Source organism: Sminthopsis crassicaudata, chromosome 3 (genome assembly GCF_048593235.1).
Source record: "Sminthopsis crassicaudata isolate SCR6 chromosome 3, ASM4859323v1, whole genome shotgun sequence".
NCBI classification, from domain to species: Eukaryota; Metazoa; Chordata; class Mammalia; order Dasyuromorphia; family Dasyuridae; genus Sminthopsis; species Sminthopsis crassicaudata.
The window spans coordinates 361,356,742-361,370,865 of record NC_133619.1 but is presented as its reverse complement, the minus strand read 5'-3'; positions in this window follow the sequence as shown (position 1 = coordinate 361,370,865).

The window sequence follows — 14,124 nt, the reverse complement described above, 5'->3', positions numbered from 1 at the left end:
ATTAGAAAGGGGATTGACAGCTCAGTATAAGACCTTGCTTAACCAACCAATTCCCTGAAAATAGAATGAACCAAAGAGAAGACAAAATTCATGTGGCAATAAAAAATACAAAACAAATTGAAAACACTGGGAGGAAAATGTAACTTATCATGGCAAAACAAACAAAAAATTGACTTTGAATGAGATGAGGTGAGATCTTTCAAGACAGTTGTGAAAATCGAGTAAGGCTTCATCTACTTCATAGTTCGAGTAGGCCTGAAGGACTCTGAAGTTCGCGCAAAGGGCATTGCCTTCCCCTCTATGACATCTCCCTATTTCATCCAAATATGGGTAACTATGTACTTATTGGTCAAGTTCAATTTCATGGGTAGATCTCACGTTTAGAATGTAAGACTCTCAGCCAATGAGGATGAGGGTCAGTGGTGGGAGGGGGCGTTTGCGTTAGGGATTAAAGGTGCTGTCCTGCCCACAGGAGGCGCTTCCTCTCTTCGATAGTCTACTCGAAGAGTGGGACGCCCTTCTCGGGAGAATGTACAATAAACTTTGCTTTTCTCTAGAGCTCTCTCCAGCTTTTTTATTAAATGGTGACCCCTCACCATTTCCGTACCACACAGTTTGGGGGCTAGTCCGGATCCTTTACTCCTGGGTGCTAGTGGGATGGCGCCCTGCCTTGATTTAGGCAGCCCGCTAGCATCCAGGGGCTTCTCCTTGCTCCCTGACGTAGAGTGGACCCGAAGTGGAGAAACTCAGAGAAAAGCAACGGAAACTCCACGGTGAAAATCCCAACCGGTTGGTGGAGGACAGATCAGTCAAGAAATTTGCTGCACAGCAACCCAGTGGAGGTAAGCGTCCTGTGAAGCCCCTTGAGTCTAGTTATAGGTTCTGGAGGGGGCTGTAGACGGTAGACAGGAAGAGAGCTAGGCCTTCCTGGGTGACTGAGTTAACCGGCGACGGTTAGCGTGTTTGGGCGTTTAGGAGTCTGTTAAACTCCTTCCAAATTCAATGGGTGTGGCCTAGTCCCAGCCAGCCCTCGCGGAGAGAAATGAGAAAAATATCAGAAAATACCGGGAGATAGATAAATTAAGTAATTGGAACAAACTGCCAAAATATGAGGAAAAATAAAAAGCAAGAAAAAGCGGATAAGGTATTGTTGTTTTGTTGCAGACTGGTGGTGCCAAAAGGATTAAATGGTACCTGAAGGGAAGGACCTGAGAGGATTTAATTCCATTAGCCCTTCCAGGGGCCTTCGGGCGGGGAGGAGAACTAGGTCTTTTGAAGCAGGGGTCATTCCAGCTGACCAGAAATAGCTGTTAGTAGATCCCATTTGGGATCAGAAACCCTGTACACGGGGAAGTATGTGGGATTGAGCCAGTGAAGATGGTGGCTTCCTTCCTCTTCCTCCCACGTGTCCTGACTGCAGCAGGGCCACATGGGCCGGGGGAAAGAAACCGCTATTTGGTGAAGTTCATTGTTTTAAATATGATAGCAAAGTAGTTTTATATTATTGGGAATTTAAAGCTGTGATTGGGATTTTAAGTTAAAACATAGGTTTTTAAAACAATGCTGGTAGCTTACTTAGGGGAGGTTGTGGTTGTATCTCCCTACTTAGATGGTATGTTTGCTAGAGGTATTGGGTAATTTGTTTTTTTTTTTTTTTCTTTTTTTTTCTTCTTCTTTTTTTTTTTTTTCATTTTTTTTTATTATATATATATATATATATTTTATAATATTATCCCTTGTATTCATTTTTCCAAATTACCCCCCCTCCCTCTATTCCCTCCCCCCGACGACAGGCAATACCATACATTTTACATGTTACAATATAGTCTAGGTACAATACATGTGTGCGAATATCATTTTCTTGTTGCACAATAAACATTAGAATCCGAAGGTACATGCAACCTGGACAGACAGATATTGGTGCTAACAATTTTCATTCCCCTCCCAGTGTTTCTTCTCTGGGTGTAGCTACCTCTGTCCATCATTGATCAACTGGAAGTGAGTTGGATCTTCTTTATGTTGAAGATTTCCACCTCCATCAGAATACATCCTCATACAGTATCGTTGTTGAAGTATACAGTGATCTTCTGGTTCTGCTCATTTCACTCAGCATCAGTTGATTTAAGTCTCTCCAGGCCTCTCTATATTCCTCCTGCTGGTCATTTCTTACCGAGCAATAATATTCCATAACCTTCATATACCACAATTTACCCAACCATTCTCCAACTGATGGACATCCATTCATCTTCCAGTTTCTAGCTACAACAAAAAGAGCTGCCACAAACATTTTGGCACATATATGTCTCTTTCCGCTCTTTAGTATTTCTTTGGGATATAATCCCAGTAGTAGCGCTGCTGGGTCAAAGGGTATGCACAGTTTGATAACTTTTTGGGCATAATTCCAGATTGCTCTCCAGAATGGCTGGATTCTTTCACAACTCCACCAGCAATGTATTAGTGTCCCAATTTCCCCACATCCCCTCCAACATTTGTCATTATTTGTTCCTGTCATCTTAGCCAATCTGACAGGTGTGTAGTGGTATCTCAGAGTGGTCTTAATTTGCATTTCTCTGATCAGTAGTGATTTGGAACACTCTTTCATGTGAGTGGATATAGTTTCAATTTCTTCCTCTGAGAATTGTCTGTTCATATCCTTTGACCATTTATCAATTGGAGAATGGTTCGGTTTCTTATAAATTATGGTCAGTTCTCTATATATTTTGGAAATGAGACCTTTGTCAGAACCTTTGTTTTTAAAAATATTTTCCCAATTTGTTACTTCCCTTCTAATCTTGTTTGCATTAGTATTATTTGTACAGAAACTTTTTAGTTTGATGTAATCAAAATCTTCTATTTTGTGATCAATAATGATCTCTAGTTCTCCTCTGGTCATAAATTCCTTCCTCCTCCACAGGTCTGAGAGGTAGACTATCCTCTGTTCCTCTAATCTATTTATTATCTCCCTCTTTATGCCTAAATCATGGACCCATTTTGATCTTATCTTGGTATATGGTGTTAAGTGTGGATCCATATCTAATTTCTGCCATACTAATTTCCAGTTTTCCCAACAGTTTTTTCCGAATAATGAATTTTTATCCCTAATGTTGGAATCTTTGGGTTTGTCAAAGATTAGATTGCTATAGATGTACCCTTTTTTGTCCTTTGTATCTAATCTGTTCCACTGATCTACCGGTCTATTTCGTAGCCAGGTATTGGGTAATTTGTAACTGAGCTATCCCTTAAGTGTTTGTCAGCTCTGTTGGGCATGTATTAAGTTTTATGAAATTTGAGTCAGTTACATGCAAACATTGAAGTGTAAAGTTTAAAAATATATACATATATATTTACTTAAAGACGGGACAGGAAAGATTGATTTGTAAAAGTAATTAATAGTTTAAATGGAGCTATGATATATTGGGTCGGGAAGCATGGTGGTGTGGGGGAAGGGTGACCACGTGGAGAGGTCCCTCCTCCCATTAAGTATAGTGGGTTTTTTTTTTTTTTGTTTGTTAGTTTGTTTTTAATAACTGCACCTCCTTGCTGATTTAGATATTAATTATTTCTACTGTTTAAAGGAACAGCCTACATTTAGATAAAATATTTTGGGACTGAAGCTAATATTTACTTGGAGTTTTGAATTCAGGTATAACTGTTTGCAGAGGTCGTTAAACTCCACCATCTGGAGGTGGGATGGTTAAAATTAGGACAGCTACCTGAAGTAAAACTGCCTTAAATCATGCCCCTGGTTTTTCCTCTTATGTTTGTAATCAGAGCCAAGTGGTCAGTGAGATATACAGTGCTAGGACCGCTCCCACTTTGCCTTTCTTTTTGAGACGAAGCTGGCAATCTCTGGAACCCCAATCCCAAGTTCCTGACTATAGATCTATATTCAGATGCGTTTTTCATGTTTTGCATGATCATGGTGGGGAAAGAACTTTTGACAATCAATCCCCTATTAAATATGCAGAGAAGATGAAATGAAGGGGTATTCAAGTTAGAACAATATTAAATCTAGAGGGCTGGGAGATGGCTCACAGATTCCAGAGTGTTGAAACATGAGGCAATACTATTAGAAAAGAATGCTCCATAATCCAAGATCATAATTTTAATCCTGCTTCCTTTTTGTCCCCTGGAGAACAGAACTATTGCTGTATAAAACTGTATGACTATTGCTATTTTGGGAAATTTACTAGTCTGTTGTGTATAATCTGATAATTTCTGTAAACAGGGGGGGAAGGGAAACTGAGATTTCAACTGGTCAGAAAATTGAAAAAAAAAAAAACTGATGTCTTATTTCAGTTCAGGCCGAATTGGAAACTACTTACTCTTTGCTTACCTCATCATTTTGGTTCCCTGATGAAGGACCTCAAAAAAAAAAAAAAAACTAGACATAATTTGGGTACTGAATGGAACTCTGGAAAAGGTAAAAGATTTTTTTTCTTTTTTGCAGCGGACATCCAGGCTGCTTCTGGCCTGGATCGTTGTTAGAGCTCTATGCTCGGCACAATTCTTTTAAGAATTGCTGTGATTGATGAAAGGTCTCCTTTCGTCTCGCTCTCTTGTCTCTACAGATAAGGGAGAGGCTGCAAAAAGTTGAAAAAGCTCTTTACCTGTCCACTAGCTAGACACACCTGATTTTAGCAGATGCGGGGTTTGGAGAAGGCTGCAGAGACAAAAGGCCTTTACCGGGGACTCTAGCTGAAAATTTGCTAGACTATGATTGGCTAGCTTATGTTTTAACTTTGAATTATTGTCCTGACTCAGTCCTGCCTCAGTTTCCTTGCCTCTTAGTTCTGCAAACTCCCCCCCCCCCTCTTTATCAGAATACTTGATAAGACCTTATGTTTCAGAATAGCAGAATGTCTCTCCCATTACAAGTTAATGGGAATCTCTTATCAAAACTTCTTGAATTCTCTTGTGTGGAATTAGACATTCTGTATATGATTGTATTTGCATTGGGTGTTTTTAAAAACAAACTGATTTGTATGAATAATGTTCACTTATGAAAGATCTACTTGGATATAAACTCATTGGGACAAATTCCTTATTGTTATCAACACAAGGTTATGATAAATATTTGTTTAGAATTTATGTATGGTTCTTCTAGGATGGTAAATGGGAAAAGAAATGGGTTTGTTAGGACTTCCACTGTTACCAAGGGCAGTCTACCTGCCCATAGTTGGCTCAAACTTGTGAATTGCTGTGAATTGTATGCTTTAAATCAAGCGTTAAAATTATTGCGTGACCAAGATGGGAATATATATACTGATTCTAAATATGCCTGGGGTGTGGTGCATGTATTTGGGAGGATTTGGGAGGAAAGAGGATATGTAAACAGTAAAGGTAAAGAACTGGTTCATCATACACTAGTCAGAGAGATACTAGAAAATATTCTGACTCCTAGGAATATAGCAGTAATACATGTAAAGGGACATCAGATGGGAAATTCTTTTGAGGCAAGGGGAAATAGATTAGCAGACCGGGAGGCCAAGGGAGCCGGAGATCAGGAAATCTCTCATATAATGGCTTTGATACCTGTACTTCCCCCTAGTCTACCCTCTCCTAGTTTTACTCAGGAGGAAAAAGAGAAGGCCTCAACTCTCCGAGCAGTTGAGAACTCAGAAGGACGATGGCTCTTACCTGACGGGCAGAGAGGTACTGACCAAAGCAAGTATGAGGCAAGTCCTTCAGCAACTGCACCAGGGCAGTCATTGGGATGTCTAAAACCTGTGTGATGCTATACTGACAAGGTATGTTTCCCCCGGCCTATATACTATGGCTCGACGACTGGTGGACGGTTGTCTTGTTTGTCGAAGGACTAACAGGGCTACCCAACGCCAGCTTCCAAAAGGGGGACGACCTCCTGGAATCAGACCATTCCAAAGCATCCAGGTGGACTTTACTGAGCTGCCACCAGTGGGTCGCCTTAAGTTCTTGCTGGTCATAGTGGACCATCTGACCTCATGGGTGGAGGCATTCCCGTCAGGCCGAGCAACTGCCTCGACAGTAAGTAAGGTCTTATTAGAACAAATTATTCCTAGATATGGAATGGTGGAGAGGATAGACTCGGATCAGGGAACACATTTTTCTGCCCAGGTATTGCAGAATCTGATTAGGGCCTTAGAAATCACTTGGGATCTCCATACCCCTTGGCATCCTCCCTCTTCTGGGAAAGTAGAAAGGATGAACCAAGAAATAAAACGGCAGCTGACTAAGTTATCTTTAGAGACCCAACTACCTTGGACGAAATGCCTTCCTCTCGCTCTGGTTAGAATCAGGACCAAGCCACGTAGAGATATTGGGCTTTCACCTTATGAATTATTGTACAGTGATCCTTTCCAGGCTTATCCTAAGGGAGACTGGGACCCTATTTTAGAAACTAAGGATTTGTTTGTTAAGAGATATGTTAAATCATTGCTGGAACATTTGCAAGGACTTCAACAAAAAGGGCTAATAGCTCAGACTCCTCCTCTAGGTTTCCCTGTTCATAGAATTCAGGTTGGTGATTAGGTGCTGATCCGTTCCTGGAAGGACGAGAAGCTGAAGCTGACTCCTTGCTGGGACGGACCCTACCAAGTGATACTGACTTCAGATACTGCGATTCGCACACCAGGACAAAAGGACCTGTGGCGCCACCTTTATCAGAGTGGACAGTTGAAGACAGGGGAGACCTCCAATTACATAAGAGGAGGGGACCTCCACTGAATGGGAACACTGATTCTGAATCCAGTGCATTGTAACTGTATGACTTCTCTTTTCTTACTTTGGGTCTCTTTGCCTGTTTGTGATTTGATATATTTTCCTTTGGGAAGTTCACCTTAACTTCACAGTGTTATAATAGTTGAACATTATGAGGCTCTCCCTAAGCTTTGGGTTTATCTATTTCCTTATGACCTTCTAGAGATGAGAACCAATTTCTCCTGCTTATGCAGAATATAGGGAGAACATTTAACTTATCGAATTGTTGGATCTGTGGTGGATCCCAACAATTGAACCAATGGCCATGGGTACCTGTCCCCTTAAGCCCAGCCTGGATCCTTAGCAACAGATCCCAAATTCATAATGGGACCGGTTTCCAGAATTGAGAAGAGAAACATCAGTGGTCATTGACAGAAGATAGGAAAGGGAAATACTGCTTAAATCAGACAGGACAAGGTTTGAAGCTGGGAATTAGTGTATGTGAGTGGACCTATTCGAGAACAGACCTGAGGCCAAAGACAATTGACTGTACAAAAATGTCTAAATATTGGCGGGATACGGGGAGGAATCCTCAATTGAGGAAGGACTAGAAAGACTGTACCTTGGATGTTCTCCCAGAAATAGGAGAGCAGGGATATTGCTATCAACAAGTCACTACTGCTGAGTGTGATGAAGTAGAATGGGATGTATTAAGATGTATAAAAGAGAATAAGAGGAAAGGGAACGTATACATTGGGTACAGTTACCAATAATGTCACCCCAGGGACACCCGGGCAACATGGGACTCTGTTTTCCACATTTTGGAGTACCTCTAATCTAACAGGCCAGTGGCCAGTTGCCAATTGTAGTTGGAGAAAAGAGCAAGGTTTATGGAAATGCCAGTATGACCCCTTTGTGGGGGAAGCCCCCTAGGGACGAAAGACCAACAATATTACCCTTTTACAAGGAATAGTTCAGACATATTTCCAAGGGAACAACCTGCTCTAAAGGGTCATTATTGGATCTATGGTTTAACTGCCTATACTCACCTGCCTCTCAATTGGACAGGGAATTGTTAGATTGGACTAATAAAGCCAAAATTTTTCTTTCTTCGCGAACAGGCAAACCAATATTTAGGGATTCAGTTGTATGATGATTTGGGAAGGGAGAAACGGAGTTTAGATACTTCCATCACTTGGACTGAAGATGCAAATGGTTGGGGTGAGGCCTGGCCTCCAGAAAGAATAGTCAAAGAGTATGGGCCAGCGACCTGGGCTCAAGATGGAAGTTGGGGATATAGAACTCCAATATACATGTTGAACAGGATAATTAGGCTTCAGGCAGTTGTAGAGATTATCACCAATCAGACAGCTGAGGCACTACATCTTTTGGCTGATGAAGCTACTCAAACCAGAGAGGCTATTTTACAACATAGACTTGTGCTGGATTATTTGTTGGCTGAGGAAGGGAGAGTTTGTGCTAAACTAAATTTATCCACATGTTGTATAAAGATTGATAACAATGGTAATCTAGTGAAGGAAATCACTAAGAACATTAGGAAACTTGCTCATGTTCCTGTACAGACTTGGACCTCACTGTTCAATACTTCTTGAGGGTCCTGGTTTGGGAAGCTGGTGGAAGCAGCTCCTTTGGTTGGGCCTTATAGCTCTTAGTGGTGTTATATTATTCCCTATCTACATCCCTTGTTTGATCAGATTAATAACCAGAATTGTCCAAAACTCATCATCTGGAATGATCAGGTTGGAAGAGAAAGCTGAAGGGTCTGTTAAATAGATGCTGTTAAAAGGGTAAGGGTGGAGCCGGTGGCCCAAGGCCAACAGGAACCAGAAGGAAGTGAGGAATTCATAGGGAATGTGAAATTATGTTACAAAAATTTGAAGAGATCTCAGTGTACAAAATAAGAGGAGGGACTGAATGAGATGAGGTGAGATCTTTCAAGACAGTTGTGAAAATCGAGTAAGGCTTCATCTACTTCAGAGTTCGAGTAGGCCTGAAGGACTCTGAAGTTCATGCAAAGGGCATTGCCTTCCCCTCTATGACATCTCCCTATTTCATCCAAATATGGGTAACTATGTACTTATTGGTCAAGTTCAATTTCATGGGTAGATCTCACGTTTAGAATGTAAGACTCTCAGCCAATGAGGATGAGGGTCAGTGGTGGGAGGGGGCGTTTTGCGTTAGGGATTAAAGGTGCTGTCCTGCCCACAGGAGGCGCTTCCTCTCTTTGATAGTCTACTCGAAGAGTGGGACGCCCTTCTCGGGAGAATGTACAATAAACTTTGCTTTTCTCTAGAGCTCTCTCCAGCTTTTTTATTAAATGGTGTTCCCTCACCATTACCGTACCACACAACTTGAAAAATAGATTGAGGAAAAAACACTTAAGAATCATTGGACTATCTGAACACCATGACCAAAAAAGAACCTAGACATTATATTACAAAAAGTTTTAAAAGAAAACCTCCCAGATCTTTTAAAAACAGAGCTTAATGTAAGAATTGAAATAATCCACTGTTACCTTCTAAAAGAGACTTCCAAATGAAAGTTACTAGGAAATCATAGCCAAAAATTCAGAGATTCTGGATTAAAGAAAAAATTTTGGAAGAAGTCAAAAAGAAAGAACTCAGGTACTGAGGAGCCACATAAGAATCACACATAATTTAGCAGCTACTATTATAAAGGAGCAGAGAACTTGAAATACAATTATTCTAAAAGACAAAGAATAGAGACTTACAGCCAATAAGAGCTTACCAACAAAACTGAGTATAATGCTACAGGGGAAAATGAACCTTTAATGAAAAAGAGAAATGTCAAACATTCAATCCTGATTGAAGAACCAGAGCTGCAGAGAAATTTTGATTTTCAAACACAGTAAGGGTTAAAAGTATAAACAGGTAAATATGAATGAATACTGAAGGAGTACTAAATAAAGATAAACTATTTACATTTAAATAAGGGGAGATGATACAAATGTCCCCTCTGAACATTATCATCATTCATTTAGAGAAGTCCAATTAGATATGATCTGCCTGAAGTTCTGTAATGTCTTAATGATCTTAAGAAGAGAATGGAAAGAGAGGGGGAAATAGAATACTCTGAAGGAAGATTAGGTAAAATTATTTTACATAATCATAGTATATAAGTAGAGATGTATACAAGGAGGAGAAAATGGGAATGGGCAATGACTGATACTTTGTAAGAGCCCCACGTTGGGTGCCATTTGTAACGTGCTCTCCTGGAAGTCACAATTACTAGTCTGTCCTAGACCCACCAGAGTACCTTTGACCACTGTCCTTTGCAGTGTGAACTCTACCCGTCTCGCCTCCTCTGAGGCCTTCAAAGGTCTCTGGCCACAATCTCTTGAATCTATAGCTTAATAACCGGTAGCGCACTCAAGAACAGCCACATGTAATCTTAAAAGCCTTTATTATACCTACTCACATAATGCCCTGACTGATGCTCTGACTAGTTGGTTCCCGAGTGAACACCTGGTCTGAAGACCCACGTCTTCAGACTACTCACTACTAAAATCCTTACCTCATTTGGCTATCCATCTTGGCTTGGCCACCCAGGCAATATGGACCCAGGTAACTCTGGGATCAGGCTCAAGGACACAGCTGAACATAATGCTTATATAAAGAGGTTAAAGAGCCAGATGGAAGATCTTTTAACAAAGATCACCACTGAAGAACAGCAGGAAGCTTGTAATCAAGCTCCCAGAAGGCTATCCCCACACCCAGTAAATATAGCTAGGAGAGGGAGCAACCTAGAGCTAATGCGTATGTATGACAGTATAGAGTACAAAATGAGACAGCAAGAGTTGCTGGAATTGCAGGTTAAACTACAGATTGAGATAGAGAAAGAAGAAAAAGCTAGGTTACTACAGATAGAACAGGAAGAGTTCAAATCAGTGGCTGAAACTAAGGAAGGAAATAAACGAACCACATGGACTAAAGTTGTAGAAATTCTTAGCGTTTTGTTGGTTTATTTTTATGTGCAAAGCTCACTTTTGATTTTAAATCAGCCTTTGGGGAATTTTCCAATTCCTCTTCCCTCAGCCCCACCTTTGTGGGCCAAGGGAGAAGGAGGAGGAGGAAAAGGAAGAACGATAATATCATCTGCACTGCCCATTAATCCATTCAAAACTCCGGTGTCTTCTTTTCAAAAGACAGGAGTAGGCTTTATGCCCCAAGGCAAAAAGGAATTGTGGAATATTAACTATAATCAGAAAAGTTTTAAAAATACAGTTCAGTTAATTTCTAAGAAACCTTACAGGGATAAGACCTTGCAGTTAGAGAGAGTGGAGTTTTATACTTGTAAAACTGCTAGGATGGTCTGTGGAGAGTTGGAACTCCTCTTGTCTTACCTCGTGGATTTTTCACTTCCACAGGTGGGCTTGATTTCCCAACCCGCTATGAGTAATTATAAAACAGTGTTTATGTTTAGAATGGTTTGGAAAATTGCTGTTTTAATCACTAGAATAAATAGATAGTATGTGATCTTTGACCCAGGAGGAAAAGCAATATCAGATTTATTGATTCACACTCCTGAAGTACAATTCGGTATCAGAAACTCAAACTTTGATTTTTAGGCAAAAGAATTCAGGGATATGGCCGAGTGTTCTTTTTTCATTAACTGTATGAGTGGCAGACCACTGAAAAGGTATCAGCTCTTTTAAGAACTTCAAGAGTGAGTGAGAAAGCATGTCCATTTTCAGAGTGGACCTTCAAATCATTTATAATCAGGCTGCTAGAATCTTATATTTACAAATTGTGATAACTAAAGAGGAAGCTAGAGCATGGCAGAAGGCTACACAGCTTATCTTTCTTTCACTCTCCTATACTCCCTATAGCACAAAACCCTTATGGTTTGAAATTTAATGTTTTAAGACCAATGGACATTATGGCTTCATTCCAATCTGGAGAAGCAGCTAGACATGTGATCAGCCATTTTTCCATTGTAGAAATTTCACATGCATTTAAGACAGTTTATGGATTGGCTTACAAATACTTTGCCTTTAGGTGTTTTTGCATTGAATTTGACTTTGCCCATTCCATTGGCATTTCTTATCCTATTAGTAAAGTCATTACTGCACAGACTATATCCCCAAGATCTTCTCTTCTAAACAAGAGAAGGGAATTTTGGGATATGTACAAGATGTGGCAATACATATATATGATTGCTTACAATTTTTAAATTTTGATTTTACATCTTCAAAGTATTTTGATTTTACATTTTAAAGTTATTTTGATTTTACATTTTTAAATTCTTTGCATTTTACCTTAGCAATGCACTTTGGGCATACACAGAAAGTGCAGCTAAGTGACAGACTGATTTTTGTTCATCTTTTTGACAAGAACTTTCCTTCCACTGTGATGTGGAAAGGCCCAGATGGCATTTGGAAAGGCCCAAGTTGGGCCCCGGGTACATTCCTTCCTAGGTGCAGATCCAGCAGTAGAGTTCATCCCCACCAGAGACATTTGTAACCTGGGGATCCAAAAGAAGGACCAGACAACAGCCCAGAGGGACCAGCCAGATGTCCGCAGCCCTTTAGACGCTGATGACAGCAATGTCCCTCCTTACCGTGACACCAGAGACATCAGACCCAGTTCCAGTGTTGCAGCTGAAATGGACTGTCTTGGGTGATACGCAATATAAAGACTATAAATGGACAATGGGCCTGCTTGCTCCTCCCGTGGCTACTTGCCATATGGTGGCCTGGGAAGAGGCTTTGCCCTATGTTTTCTATTGAAGGACTATGCTTTTAAATTAGTGGGTGAAAAACCAACGCACCCACCTGCCGTTGTTATTGAGACAATGTTACTGGACATGACTTTGCTTATGTGCACCTGTGAAACTAGAATTGCTCTAGGATTGTGAAAAGTGCAATAGAGAATTGTGATAAGCTAGAATTGCTCTAGGATTGTGAAAAGTGCAATAGAGAATTGTGATAAGCTAGAATTGTTCTAGAATTGTGAAAAGTGCAATTGAGAATTGTGATAAGCTAGAATTGTTCTAGAATTGTGAAAAGTGCAATAGAGAATTGTGATAAGCTAGAATTGCTCTAGGATTGTGAAAAGTGCAATAGAGAATTTGATAAGCTAGAATTGTTCTAGAATTGTGAAAAGTGCAATAGAGAATTGTGATAAGCTAGAATTGTTCTAGAATTGTGAAAAGTGCAACAGAGAATTGTAAGAAACTAGAATTGGTCTAGAATTGTGATAACCTACTTCACTGATATTTGTTAACTAGAATTGTGATGTTTTACCTTGTTGACTTCCCACCTCAGTGTTGACATCCTACCTCATTGGCATCCAACCTCTTTGGCATATTATCTCGAGTATGACTTTGATGAATGGGTTGAACACTTGGGCCACTGTTGAGCCTGGTTCTCATTGTCATACTTCTGTTTACTGATCTGCTGCTTTGTACCTCCTTGGTACATAACACTCTGTCATCTCATGGATCAAGTGAACTATAGCTGGTGCTAAAAGTTTAGCTTGGTGAGATGTGCGGTTCCCGCAAAACAAGAGAAAGGGAATTGTAAGAGCCCTTTAAATGGACGCCACAGTGCATCGGGAGATTGAGTGGCCCAGAAGTAATTTCTGTGGATAGTAGGACTGCCTTGTAGGTGGGATCCTGTCCATTTTGAGATAGCTTCGTAATGGGTGACTCTCTCACTGATTGGCTGTGTGTGTGACTTCACAGGCCCTTTATAAGCCCACTGCAGGCAGCAGTCACGCTCTTTAACCTGGCGCTCTTCACCCTGGCTTCCTAGCCTGGGTGGCCAAGCCAAGATGGATAGCCAAAAGAGGTAAGGATTTTAGTAGTGAACACGTGGGTCTTCTGACCAGGTGTTCACTAGGGAACCAACAAGTCAGGGCATCAGTCAGGGCATTATGTGAGTAGGTATAATAAAGGCTTTTAAGATTACACGTGGCTGTTCTTGAGTGCTCTACCGGTTATTAAGCTATAGATTCAAGAGATTGTGGCCAGAGACCTTTGAAGGCCTCAGAGGAGGCGAGACGGGTAGAGTTCACACTGCAAAGGACAGTGGTCAAAGGTACTCTGGTGGGTCTAGGACAGACTAGTAATTGTGACTGCCAGGAGAGCACGTTACAATACTTGAACCTTACTCTCATTTGAACTGATCAAAAAAAGAAAGAATACAAAAATGCATCATTGGATACCGAAATAACTTCCACTTAGCTGGGAAATAGGGAAAAGTAGAAGAGAATTAGAGAGTAGATTCAGGGATTAGTGCTAAGCAAAACAAACTCTTAGGGATGTATAAAACTTTTATAGCTCTTTTTGAGGTGGTAAAGAATGGGAACTAGAACAGGTCCCCATAAATTGAGTGAACAATTTATGGGTGAACATAAATGATGTTCATGAACATGAACAAGTTCATGGATGAACAAGTTATGA